We start from the raw sequence: 15,541 nt of genomic DNA, 5'->3' as shown, positions 1-15,541 counted from the left end.
ACATTACTAATGAATTGCTGCGAGGCCTCCCCTCCTGAATAGTGGATGTATGTAACGTATAGGGTAAGGGCACACAGGGGGGATACGCTGCGTAAAAGTACACAGCGTATCCGCCATGGGAGCCGCAGGGAATTTCACCAGAAAAACTGCACAGAATTGTGGTGCAGTTTTTCGTTTGGAATCTCCACTGCGGAAATAATGCTAGAAAAATAAACACTTTTTTCAGATTCGTGATTTTTGCAGGCGGAATCGCAGCTTTTCCATTGCAGAAATCACAACATTTGCCTATTTGTTGCGAGTTTTACCCCCCATTAAACTCAATGGAAAAAAACAGAAACAGAAGAGCAGCGATTCCGCAGCATAAAGTGACAGGCTGCGGATTAAAAAAAACGCACCGCAGGTCAATTTATGAAACGGTTTCTCAGCAAATTTGTTCAAATTTCATCCACTCTGCGGTTACTATAATACACAATTAAATCAGTTTTCGAAAATCAACAGTGTTTACGCTGAGGGTATGTTCACACGCTAAAGTAAAATCGGCTGTAAAATGCGGATGTTTTTTTAAGCTGTTTTTTTATTGACACAATGAAAAACGGCTCCAAAAAGGACTCAAGAAGTGACATGAGCTTTTTTTTTCACAAAGCGTTTTTTTTACTACAGGGTGTAATCAGGAGCGTAGCTGGGGATGGCAGGGGGGGGGGGGCATGTGCCCGGCCATCAATGGCGGATTATCATGGCACATTGTAGTTTTGACGCGATTTTGCCGCAAATCGCGGCAAAAAAACACGATGAAACTGCATTGTGTATGTCCTGCAAAAGGACCTTTAGACATAAGGTCACATGACCTCATCTCTGAAGTTCTTACTATTGCTTAGAGACCTGCTGGTCACATGACCTCATCTCTGAAGTTCTTATTATTGCTTAGAGACCTGCTGGTCACATGACCTCATCTCTGAAGTTCTTACTATTGCTTAGAGACCTGCTGGTCACATGACCTCATCTCTGAAGTTCTTACTATTGCTTAGAGACCTGCTGGTCACATGACCTCATCTCTGAAGTTCTTATTATTGCTTAGAGACCTGCTGGTCACATGACCTCATCTCTGAAGTTCTTACTATTGCTTAGAGACCTGCTGGTCACATGACCGCAGGACTTCAGCAGCAACAGCGACTCCACAGAGAAGACTGACTATGTAAGTATAAGGGGATTGATTTGTTTAATGGGACTGTATTTAGGGGTCTGGTGTGGGGACTGTATTTAGGGGTCTGGTGTGGGGACTGTATATAGGGGTCTGGTGTGGGGTCTGTATTTAGGGGGGCTCGTGTGGGGTCTGTATTTAGGAGGTTTGGTCTGGGGTCTGTATCAGATTAAGGGATTTAGGGTCTGTATATTTAGGGGTCTGTGTTAGTTTAAGTGATCTGGGGTCGGTATTTAGGGGGTCTGTTTTAGTTTGAGGTCTGTGTCGGTATTTAGGGGGTCTGTATTTGGGGGTGTGATCTGTATTTGTTTATGGGGTCTGTATTTAGGGGTCTGTATTAGTTTTGGGGTTTTTATTTAGGGGTCTGTATTAGTTTAGGGGGTCTGGTCTGAGGCCTGTATTAAGGGAGTCAGGTCTGGGGTCATTATTAGTGTAGGGGGTCAGGTCTGGTGTCCGTATTTAGGGGTCCGGTCTGAGGTCTGTATTTATTCAGGGTGCTTGTGATGGGGGTCTGTATTTGTTTAGGGGGTCTGGTCTGGGGACTGCAATAGCTTAGAAGGTCTGGGGTCTGTAGGTATTCTATAATCTAGTCTGTGGTCCAATTTTATTAGTATGAGTAAAAGGGGTTGTCCAGGCACGTGGATAGGTCATCAGTATAAAAAACGGTCTGTGCCCGCACCACCCCTTTAATGTATGGTCCTGGGCCTTGGTGTCTAAATTTGTGTGTTTCTATAGGGGCTGGAAATGGCTGCAGAAGTGATGGGCAAAGATGTCTAATCAGGAGAAGTCGCCATAACGGTCTGTGCCAGATGGAGAAGAAAAGAAAACGGCTCCCATCAGAGAAGACGTCACTGGATCTATAGGGGATCTCCTCTCCTGACATGTCTGTTGCAGGTAATTCTTGTATTCTACATATTTCTGTGTACCCAGAGCTAATAGACAAATGCGTGTTACCATTCCCATTGTCAGAAGGAGGTGTCCCTACACCGTGTGATACTGTCAGCGATGGTTGGAGACTGTCAGTATGTAGGGACACAGCCCTTTAACAAGGGGAATCGTAACAACCATTTGTCAATGCTCACACAAAAAGGTGGTGTTCACTATAGACACGGCAGAGCGGCGGTAGGGAAGGGGGGCCCAAGTTTGTGGAACAGCCCATTGCCTATGGTCTACTTAATCCGCCACTGCCGGCCATTCAGCCAGCGCCTTTCTACAAGTGAAGCTGCTCGATACTTTGCGCCGCTTGCATCGTTGAAAGGCGCTGATTGGCAGAGAAGCGTTCAACCCCAGGAGACCTGCGCAGAAGAGAGCAGGTCTCCATTGCTGCCGGACGGCGTGGGAACGGGTTTAAGGTGAGTTTGAATAGTTTGTTATTTTATCGTAATAAAAAAGTGTGTGGCATTATCTACGGGTGTGGATTTATCTACAGGGGGGGCTATATACTGGTGTGGGCTATCTGTGGAGCACTATATACAGGGTGGGCTATATCTACAGGAGGCTATATCTACAGGGGGCTATCTGTGGAGCACTATATACAGGGGTGGGCTATATCTACAGGGGGGCTATATACAGGGTTGGGCTATACGTGGAGCACTATATACAGGGGTGGGCTATCTGTAGAGCACTATAGGGGGAGCTATATGTGGGACACTATACAGAGGTGGGCTATATGGGGGCACTATCTACAGGGGGCTCTATGGGGGGCACTATCTACAGGGTGCTCTATGGCAGGCACCATCTACAGGGGGCACAGTGTGTGTGTGTGGGACATGGTGTATGGTGCTATTATAATTAGAGGTGCAGTGTATGGCGCTATTATATTTAGGGGCGTAGTGTGTGGTATAATGAGAACTTTATCTTTGTTTATAGGTGTAGAAATGTAGGAAAAGTGAGAAGCTGAAGACATCTGAGAAGCAAACTGCAGAAATGGGTTGTGGCCGGGAGAAGTCATCATAGAGGTCTGGACCGGATGGAGAAAAAGATCTAGAATCTGAGACGTCACCGGTGAGTCACTTAAAGGGAATGTGTCGCAAATTAAACCTTTTTTTTTTAAGTGTCGTTACTTATTTCTATTATATTTTTTACGTTTTTTGCTGTATTTTATTTTTTTTTCCGTATGGTGCACACGCTAACTGCATTTACGTCTGAAATGACGGAGCTGTTTTCAGGAGAAAACAGCTCCGTCATTTCAGACGTAATTGCTCGTACTCGCGTTTTGTGAGGCGTCAATTACGGCCGTAATTTGGAGCTGTTCTTCATTGAATTCAATGAAAAACGGCTCAAATTACGTCCCAAGAAGTGTCCTGCATATAATGTATATAAGTGTCCTGCACTTCTTTGCCGAGGCTGTTATTTTACGCGCCGTCTTTTGAGAGCGACACGCAAAATTACAGGTCGTCGGCACAGTACGTCGGCAAACCCATTCAAATGAATGGACAGATGTTTGCCGATGTATTCGAGCCGTCTTTTCAGGCGTAAATCGAGGCGTAAAACGCCTCGTTTACGCCTGAAAATAGGTCGTGTGAACCCAGCCTTAGAATGCTGAAAGTGAAGTGAATGACTTTTCAGTTGACCGGTTCACACGCCGTGTATTTGACGTTTTTTTTTTTGCACATTTTACGTGCAAAAAAACCACATAAAAAACGCTTGATTACACTTGATTTTGTGTGTTTGGGGGATGTGTGTGTGTGTGTGTTCTCGCCGCTAATTCTTCAAAATAGCTGATAAGCGGCTATGAAGTATCAGCGGCGCCCATGCACACTCCACTCTGCCACACACACAGGAAAAGTCTTAAAGGGGTCGTCCAGGAAAACATGGCGCCGCACCTGTCCTCAGGTCGTGTGTGGTATTACAGCTCTGTCCTATTCACTTCAATGGAGGTGAACTGCAATACCAGACACAACCTGAGGACAGGTGCGGCGATGTGTCTCCAATCCGGACACCCCTTCTGTCCTGAGATGACCCGACGGGGGAGGCGGGTGTCAGAGCCACCCACCGCCATCACCGCAGACAGAACCACACAACTATGGCATGAGGGCAGGGCTTGTCCTGAGTGCACTGTCTCTTGTTATGGACAGAGTTATAGTCACATGAACCCCGTCTGATGAACCGGTAACCTAGGTCCGATCACATGACAGAGGGGGTCACCAAAAACCCTGTGCACCCTCAGCCCGTCCATCCAGCCCTTTCCTGGTTATATCTGCGTCTGGGAAAGCTGGGTGACCACCATTACCCCTCATACTGGAGTGTTTAGGGATGTGACTAATGAACCTCTCATAATGGTGGTCACCCAGCTTTCCCAGACCCCTGAACGGTAAATTTCTCTAGTTGTCCAGAGACTGTTTGGGGATGTGACTAATGAACCTCTCAGTCTCAGCACTAGAGAGATTTATCATTCAGCGTTCTGGGAAAGCTGGGTGACCACCATTACCCCTCCTAGTGGAGTGTGTTTGGGGATGTGACTAATGAACCTCTCACACTCCAGTAGGAGGGGTAATGGTGGTCACCCAGCTTTCCCAGACCCCTGAACGGTAAATCTCTCTAATTGTGCTGAGACTGAGAGGTTCATTAGTCACATCCCCAAACAGTCTCAGCACAATAGAGCGGGGGGGGGGGGGGGGCGTTTCGGGGGGGGCTGGCCGTTTCGGGGGGGCCGACTGGGGAGGGGGGCGTCGGGTGGGGGGCCCGTCGGGGGTCACGAGAGCGGGGGTCTGTGAGGTAGAGAGTGGGACATGCAGAGACACACATCTTACCTGCAGTGCAGCTGGTCTTCAAGATGGCGCCTGCTCTCTCCCTGCAAACAGCTGCTCTGCTCTGTCTGACTCTGACCTGCGTCTGCGCAGGACAGAGCCATAGTGCAAAGTCAATGGGACGGGTCCCGTTCATTGACTCCTATGGACTGGAGCTGCCGTATTCCATGTCTGTATGTGTCGTTAATCGACACATACAGAAATGGAAAAAAAAATGGCAGCCCCCATAGGGAAGAAAAAGTGTAAAAATAAAAAAAAGTAACACACAAACACACAAATTAATACAAACGTTTTTAATAAAACACTAACATCAAACTGATATTAAAAAATTTTTTTGGGTGACACTGTTCCTTTAATGTAAATGTTCATTCTGCCTCTAATCAGCACTGTAGTCACTGTATGATTTGCAGCGAGATGATGGGTGGTGTGATTTTTTTTTTTATGAAACAGCATCTCCCAGCATATCTTTACCATTGTTCGGACCATGCTGGGAGCTGGAAACAATTTAGTGTGAACCTATACGTCAGGGGTTGCACTAAATTGAGCTGTATTTGTGCTGGTGCTTTATATATGTACTGAGCTTGGTTCTGGGGCTGTATTTATGTACTGAGCACTATTCTGGTGTTGTGTATAGAACTATATTGCTTGTAAAATGTACAAATGTTTTTATGCTCGAGTTACATAAAAAGAAATGTGGAAAATAAATGACACGTCGACTGGTAGAGAAAACAAACATTGCGAGGGGGAAGGAGATGTCGGGAAAGAGGTTGGGGGGGGCGCCAAACTGAATCTTTGCCCCGGGTACTGGAGAACCTAGCTACGCCTCTGGTGTAATACTGTCTCATGCCTCCCATCCAGCAGATGGCACCGCGGGAGCGCCATGAACACTCACCCCTGCAGCCGCACCATCCTGACCTGCCTCGGGTCCCCTGGAAGAGCTCCAGGCGGGCTCTCCAGGTGAGCTTGCCGCGCTGGAGGCAGAAGAAGACGCCTCAGTCTGCTGAACCGCCAATGAAGGAAGCCTTTCTTGCCGACCGGGCCCATGTTGCTCTATCGGCCTCTTCATTCGACTGCGGTCACACAGGCCGACTGCCCACCGCACGCTGCTCTGGATGCCAGGGGCCCGACCGCTCCTTCCTGTTGCCCTCACCCGCACGCCGGAAACTGCCGCCATCTCTCCCACCGGCCTCGGACCGTCCACGCCACTGCTCCCGGCCTCCGGAACCTCCACAGCAGGTAAGGGGGGGGTCACACTCCGTCTGCGCCGTGGAACCGGCGATGTAGGGCTGAGGCGCTCAGGCGGCCTGGAACGCAGAGCCCTGGGGGGACACCCACAAGGGCCCCTAACTGCTCCTGCACCCACCCTAGCCCCTTCTCCACTGCCTGTACCCTAATCCTCTCCAGCAACTGCTCTAAGCCCTCCATCTATAGTCTAGGCCCTAAACTGACACAAAAACTGATGGCTACCCTGACACTGGCTGCACACACCTCCTCACAAACTTTTTCAAGCCATAAAATGGCTTCCTTGCCTACTACCTATATATATATATATATATATATATATATATATATATATATTCCCTAACTCCACCCCCAATACCAGTAACGTTCCTAACTTAAACCCATCCACCAATCTATAATCACAATACCCCTCTACTTGACCCCTTGCAGGCCCAGAACCATCATGACCGCCCTCTGTCCAGCTTTGCTTAGCTCTGGGCTCACAATAGCGACTGTGGCATCTGAGGTGTTAAGAACAGGGATGACCCCCTCTAATAGTCCATCGCCCAACTCAACGGCGTGATCGCAGGCTGCCGATGATTGGCATGGCAACCTGGGGCCCTAATGAGGGGCCCCAGGTCTGCCATCTCTGCACTCCTATTAAGACTTGCCTCCGGCAGGGATCACGATATACTTCAGTACATTAGTAGTGCAATAGTATCATGCAAGCGATGCAATGATTGCTGGGTCAAGTCCCCTAAGGGGATGTAAAACAAAGGTTTATTTTTATGTACACAAAGTTAAAAAATAAATAAATTACCCTCTAAAGCAGGGGTTTCAAGCAAGCGGCCCGCATGTGGCCCCTGACGCTGTCATCTGCGGCCCGTGGGACACAGAGCCGCTAGTGCAGGCTCTGCTCCGGGATTCTGTGGAATTCCCTGACATCGATGTCCACATATGGACAGCGATGTCTGGGGCTTCCCCAAAGCCAGAGTCCCACGCAGAGCGCTAGTATAGCCTCTGCTCCGGGACTCTGCGGAATTCCCTGACATCGCTGACCATATATGCAGAGTCCCGGGCAGAGCGCTAGTATGTCTGGGGCTTCCCCAGAGCTGGAGTCCCGGGCAAAACGCTAGTATAGGCTCTGCTCCGGGACTCTGGGGAAGCCTCTGACATCGCTGTCCAGTATCTACAGACGGCACTGTGGCATTATCTACAGACGGCACTGTGGCATTATCTACAGAGGGCACTGTGGCATTATCTACAGAGAGCACTGTGGCATTATCTACAGAGGGCACTGTGGCATTATCTACAGAGGGCACTGTGGCATTATCTACAGAGGGCACTGTGGCGTTATCTACAGAGGGCACTGTGGCGTTATCTACAGACGGCACAGTGGCGTTATCTACAGACGGCACAGTGGCGTTATCTACGGACGGCACAGTGGCATTATCTACAGAGGGCACAGTGGCATTATCTACAGAGGGCACTGTGGCATTATCTACAGAGGGCACTGTGGCATTATCTACAGAGGGCACTGTGGCACGGTCTAAAAAGGGACTGCCCAATCTTGACATGTGTCTGCCAAACGCTGCCAACTGAGCCGCCGGACTGCATTTAGCGACACAAACTGGAAAACTGAATTGTTGAAATAAGCACGTGGAGAAATATCTAAAAATTTTAAACCTAGCGGTATTATTATAGTAATGTAGTATTATTATTATAGTAATGTAGTATTATAGTATTGTAGTATTATTATAGTAATGTAGTATTATTATTATAGTAATGTAGTATTATTATTATAGTAATGTAGTATTATTATAGTAATGTAGTATTATTATTATAGTAATGTGGTATTATTATAGTAATGTAGTATTATTATAGTAATGTAGTATTATTATTATTATAGTAATGTAGTATTATTATAGTAATGTAGTATTATTATGATAGTAATATAGTGTTATAGTAGATCAAATAACTAATTGATTGACAATTTTGTATTGTATCAAATTTGAAAGTAATGCGGCCCGTCAACTTCCCATTTTTTCTATATGCGGCCCACTTACCTGGCCGAGTTTGAGACCCCTCGGATAGACAGTGAGAACAGTATACAGGGAATATAGGACATACAATGAGGCTAGTATACAGGGAATATAGGACATACAGTGAGGACATTATACAGGGAATATAGTACATATAGTGAGGACTGTATTAAGGACATACAGTGAGGACAGTATACAGGGAATATAGGACAGACAGTGAGGACAGTATACAGGGAATATAGTACATATAGTGAGGACTGTATACAGGGAATGTAGGACAGACAGTGAGAACAGTATACAGGGAATATAGTACATATAGTGAGGACTGTATACAGGGAATGTAGGACAGACAGTGAGAACAGTATACAGGGAATATAGGACATACGATGAGGCTAGTATACAGGGAATATAAGACATACAGTGAGGACAGTATACAAGGCATATAGGACATTAAATGAGGACAATATACTGGGAGTATAATATAGTACATACAGTGAGGACAATATACAGGGAATATAGGACATACAGTGAGGACAGTATACAAGGCATATAGGACATTAAATGAGGACAATATACATGGAATATAGGACATACAATGAGCCTAGTATACAGGGAATATAGGACATACAGTGAGGACAGTATGCTGGGAATATAGGACATGCAATGAGCCTAGTATACAGGGAATATAGGACATACAGTGAGGACAGTATACTGGGAATATAGGACATACAGTGAGGATAGTATACAGAAAATGTAGGACATACTGTGAGGAAAGTATACTGGGAGTATAATACATATAGTGAGGACAGTATTAAGGACATACAGTGAGGACAGTATACAGGGAATATAGGACATACAGTGAGGACAATATACATGGAATATAGGACATACAATGTGCCTAGTATACAGGGAATATAGCACATACAGTGAGGACAGTATGCTGGGAATATAGGACATACAATGAGCCTAGTATACAGGGAATATAGGACATACAGTGAGGACAGTATACTGGGAATATAGGACATACAGTGAGGATAGTATACAGAAAATGTAGGACATACTGTGAGGAAAGTATACTGGGAATATAGTACATGTAGTGAGGACAGTATACAGGGAATATAGGACATACAGTGAGGACAGAATACAGGGAATATAAGACATACAGTGAGGACAATATACGGAGAATATAAGACATACAGTGAGGACAGTATACTGGGAAAAAGTACATAGCGTGAGGACAGTATACAGGGAATATAGGACATACAGTGGGGGCAATATACAAAGTATATAGGACATACAGTAAGGACAGTATACAGGCATATAGTACATATAGTGAGGACAGTATACTGGAAATATAGTACATAAGGGCTCTAGGTCTTCCCCGGGTAATTATAGACCAGTAAGCTTAACATCCATCGTGGGGAAAATGTTTGAGGGGCTATTGAGGGACTATATACAGAATTATGTGACAATAAATAGCATTATAAGTGACAGCCAGCACGGTTTTACTAAGGACAGAAGTTGTCAAACTAACCTGATTTGTTTTTATGAAGAGGTGAGCAGAAGTCTAGACAGAGGGGCCGCTGTGGATATAGTGTTTTTGGACTTTGCAAAGGCATTTGACACTGTCCCCCATAGACGCCTAATGGGTAAATTAAGGACTATAGGTTTAGAAAATATAGTTTGTAATTGGATTGAGAATTGGCTCAAGGACCGTATCCAGAGAGTTGTGGTCAATGATTCCTTCTCTGAATGGTCACCGGTTATAAGTGGTGTACCCCAGGGTTCAGTGCTGGGACCACTATTATTCAACTTATTTATTAATGATATAGAGGATGGGATTAATAGCACTATTTCTATTTTTGCAGATGACACCAAGCTATGTAATATAGTTCAGACTATGGAAGATGTTCATGAATTACAGGCAGATTTAAACAAACTAAGTGTTTGGGCGTCCACTTGGCAAATGAAGTTTAATGTAGATAAATGTAAAGTTATGCATCTGGGTACCAACAACCTGCATGCATCATATGTCCTAGGGGGCGCTACACTGGCGGATTCACTTGTTGAGAAGGATCTGGGTGTACTTGTAAATCATAAACTCAATAACAGCATGCAGTGTCAATCAGCTGCTTCAAAGGCCAGCAGGATATTGTCGTGTATTAAAAGAGGCATGGACTCGCGGGACAGGGATGTAATATTACCACTTTACAAAGCATTAGTGAGGCCTCATCTAGAATATGCAGTTCAGTTCTGGGCTCCAGTTCATAGAAAGGATGCCCTGGAGTTGGAAAAAATACAAAGAAGAGCAACGAAGCTAATAAGGGGCATGGAGAATTTAAGTTATGAGGAAAGATTGAAAGAATTAAACCTATTTAGCCTTGAAAAAAGACGACTAAGGGGGGACATGATTAACTTATATAAATATATTAATGGCACATACAAAAAATATGGTGATATCCTGTTCCTTGTAAAACCCGCTCAAAAAACAAGGGGGCACTCACTCCGTCTGGAGAAAAAAAGGTTCAAGCTGCAGAGGCGACAAGGCTTCTTTACAGTAAGAACGGTGAATTTATGGAATAGCCTACCGCAGGAGCTGTCACAGCAGGGACAGTAGATGGCTTTAAAAAAGGGTTAGATAATTTCCTAGAACAAAAAAATATTAGCTCCTATGTGTAGAAATTTTTCCTTCCCTTTTCCCTTCCCTTGGTTGAACTTGATGGACATGTGTCTTTTTTCAGCCGTACTAACTATGTAACTATGTAACTATGTAAAAATAGTGAGGACAGTATACTGGGAGTATAGGACATACAGTGAGGACAGTACAGAGAATATAATACATATAGTGGGGACAGTATACAGGGAATATAAGACATACAGAGAATATAATATACAGAGTATATAGTACATACAGTAAGGACAGCATACAGGGAATATAGGACATACAATGAGCCTAGTATACAGGGAATATAGGACATACAGTGAGGACAGAATACTGGGAATATATGACATACAGTGAGGATAGTATACAGAAAATATAGGACATACTTGAGGAAAGTATACTGGGAATTTAGTACATGTAGTGAGGACAGTATACAAGGAATATAGTACATATAGTGAGGACAGAATACAGGGAATATAAGACATACAGAGAATACAATATAAAGAGAATATAGGACATACAGTAAGGACAGCATACAGGGAATATAGGACATACAGTGAGGACAGCATACAGGGAATATAGGACATACAGTAATGGCAGGATACTGGGAATTTAGTACATATAATGAGGACAGTATACAGGGAATATAGGACATACAGTGCAGACAGTATACAGAAAATATAGGACATACTGTGAGGAAAGTATACTGGGAATATAGTACATGTAGTGAGGACAGTATAGAGGCAATATAGGACATACAGTGGGGACAGGATACTGCGAATTTACTACATATAGTGAGGACAGTATACTGGGAATATAATACATATAGTGAGGACAGTATACTGGGAGAAAAGTACATAGCGTGAGGAAAGTATACAAGGAATATAGGACATCCAGGGAGGACAGTATACTGGGAATATAATACATATAGTGAGGACAGTATACAGGGAATATAATACATATAGTGAGGACAGTATACAGGGAATATAATACATACAGTGAGGACAGTATACTGGGAAAAAAGTACATAGTGTGAGGAAAGTATACAGGGAATATAGGACATCCAGGGAGGACAGTATACTAGGAATATAGAACATACAGTAAGGATAATATACAGAGATTATACTATATACAGTGAGGAGAATATACAGAGAATATAGTACATACAGTAAGAACAATATACTGGAAATATAGGACATACAGTGGGGGCAGGATAGTGGGAATTTAGTACGTATAGTGAGGACAGTATACATGGCAAAAATACATATAGTGAGTACAGTATACAGTGAATATAGGAAATACAGTGAGGATAGGATACTGGGAATATAGTACATATAGTGAGGACAGTATACAGGGAATATAGGAGATACAGTGAGGAAAGTATACTGGGAATATAGTACATGTAGTGAGGACAGTATACAGGGAATATAGGAGATACAGTGAGGACAGGATACTGGGAATTTAGTACATATAGTGAGGACAATATACAGGGAATATAAGACATATAGTGAGGACTGTATACAGGGAATATAAGACATACAGTGAGGACAGTATTATGTTTTATTTTGTTTCAGCTAATTGTCAGAGAAAAGAATGTACTTAGAAACTCCTTTATCGGAGATGAAGACGGCCTGCAGGGGACTAGATCACGAGAAGTCACATTTTACTGTGTTTCCAACGAATATCAGTCTAGAAAAGTCTATAAGTCCCCATCACATCACGTTTTTAGCCTCCACTTAATGTATATGCCAGGAACAGCTCCCGACATATACGTTAAACATAGACAGTGACAGATACTAAACAGTGGCATCTGCCAAGCATAGACTACAATAGCGTACGTTAAATGTATGCGTCATTATCTCTCATGACCCCTTTCAAGACATATACGTTAAACGGATGCCATAATAGCCTATAGGTGAGGGATGACACGGTTAGGCATCTGTCACAGGCATCTGACTCCCATCAACGGATCAATTTAACATATACATGTCATGAAAATCTATTGTAAATCCTATGACGTATACATGAAACAGAGGCCTGTGACGTATACTATATAGTGGTATACGTCACCCATAGTCTTCCATGCTTAAAAACATATACCACGCATTGTACATTTCTTGAGGGATTCCGTTGTATGGAATAACGTATACCAGCCTGACTTAGGCCAAAAGGACACTTTATTTTTACCCCTGTCGGTCTAGTGGAGACCTATGGACACTTTACTGTGGAGATTGGGACAGATCAACTAAACGTTGGGCTAAAAAGTGATCAATATCATGTCAAAATCTGTCAATTACAATATATGTGTAACACCCCTTTGGGCCGACCTCTGTAGGCAGGGTGTATTGTAGTTCTCACCTCACTATGGCGCAGTGCCTCCACCCAAATCTTGCTATACGAAAGCAGGAGGGTCTTCCTCTTCTGCCAGGGGTCGACTCGGGAAACCCCCACATTTGCTCAGTACACACTCACAAGCGGTTATGGTGAAACTACTCAACCGTTTTATTTAGGGAAAGGTAAACAAGGGCGATCTAAATAAGAATGATGCAAATAAAGAAATAAAGCACAAATGACATAACAGTTACAGTTCTGTGTGATTGACCCCCTAGTGGTGGGCATGGGCTATATGCCAGGCCTGGCTGGTACAACACATATCAATATTCCCAGAAATGTTATGGGCAGGGGCGTAGCTAGGGGGGGCAGGCGGGGCACGTGCCCCGGGCGCAGCTCAGAGGGGGGCGCCAGCGCCACCTCCTCCTGCACTATAATTGTACCTGTGTCGCAAGGACACAGGTACAATTAGAAGCAATGAATGACCGGGCACGTTCCGTGCCTGGCCATTCAGCGCCTTTCCACGAATGAAGCAACTGGTACCTTTTGTACCAGTGAAGCTTCCGTCGATGAAAGACGCTGACTGACTGACAGGGAAAGTCATCCTTCCCAGCCAATCAGCGCCTTTCATAGATGCTGTGTTCAACCCCCTGGCTGCCAGACGGCGTGGGAGCGGGAATAAGGTGAGTTTGAATATTTTTTATTTTTTTTTAACTGTAATAGACGTGTGTGTCTGTATCTGCGGGGGGACTATATCTACAGGGGGGCTATATCTACAGGGGGTGGGCTGTATCTACAGGGGGGCTATATACTGGGGTGGGCTATCTACAGGGGGACCATATCTACAGGGGGTGGGCTATATACAGGTGGACTATATCTACAGGGGGGCTATATACTGGGGTGGGCTATCTACAGGGGGACCATATCTACAGGGGATGGGCTATATACAGGTGGACTATATCTAGAGGGGGTGGGCTATATACAGGGGGACTATATCTACAGGGGGGGGCTATATACTGGGGTGGACTATCTATGGAGCACCATATACAGGGGTGGGCTATAGCTACAGGGGGGCTATATAGTATATAGCCCCCTGTAGATATAGCCCACCCCTGTAGATATAGCCCACCCCTTTAGATATAGCCCACCCCTGTAGATATAGCCCACCCCTGTAGATATAGCCCACCTTTGTGTATAGCCCAGCCCTGTAGATATGGTCCCCCTGTAGATAGCCCACCCCTGTAGATAGCCCACCCCTGTAGATATAGTCCCCCTGTAGATATAGCCCACCCCTGTAGATATAGCCCACCCCTGTAGATATAGCCCAGCCCTGTAGATATGGTCCCCCTGTAGATATGGTCCCCCTGCAGATATGGTCCCCCTGTAGATAGCCCACCCCTGTAGATATGGTCCCCCTGTAGATATAGTCCCCCTGTAGATATAGCCCACCCCTGTAGATATAGCCCACCCCTGTGTATAGCCCACCTCTGTGTATAGCCGAGCCCTGTAGATATGTCCCCCTGTAGATATGGTCCCCCTGTAGATATGGTCCCCCTGTAGATAGCCCACCCCTGTAGATATAGTCCCCCTGTAGATATAGCCCACCCCTGTATATAGTATCCCACAAATAGCTCCCCCTATAGTGGTCCACAGAAAGCCCACCCCTGTATATAGTGCTCCACAGATAGCCCACCCCTGTATATACTCTATACAAGGGTGGGCTATCTGTGGAGCACTATATACAGGGGTGGACTATCTAGTGGAGCACTATATACAAGGGTGGACTATATGTACAAGGGGGGCTATCTGTGAAACACTATATACAGGGGTGGACTATATGTGGAGCACTATATACAGTGGTGGGCTATATCTACAGGGGGGGGGGCTACATACATGGTTGGGCTATCTGTAGAGTACTATATACAGGGGTGGGCTATATCTACAGGGGGCTATATACAGGGGTGGGCTATCTGTAGAGCACTATAGGGGGAGTTATTTGTGGGACACTATATACAGGGGTGGTCTATATGGGGGCACTATCTACAGGGGCTCTATGGCAGGCACTATCTACAGGGGGCTCTATGGCAGGCACTATCTACACGGGGCACAGTGTGTGTGTGTGTGTGTGTGTGTGACACGGTGTATGGTGCTATTATAATTAGAGGTGCAGTGTATGGCTCTATTATATTTAGGGGCGTGGTGTGTGGTATAATGATAACTTTATATTTATTTATAGGTGCAGAAATGTTGGAAAAGTGAGAAGCTGAAGACATGTGAGCGGCAAACTGCAGAAATGGGCTGTGATCGGGAGAAGTCATCATAGAGGTCTGGACCGGAT

Source organism: Rhinoderma darwinii, unplaced genomic scaffold (genome assembly GCF_050947455.1).
Source record: "Rhinoderma darwinii isolate aRhiDar2 unplaced genomic scaffold, aRhiDar2.hap1 Scaffold_66, whole genome shotgun sequence".
Classification (NCBI taxonomy): Eukaryota; Metazoa; Chordata; class Amphibia; order Anura; family Rhinodermatidae; genus Rhinoderma; species Rhinoderma darwinii.
This window is presented reverse-complemented; position numbering follows the sequence as displayed.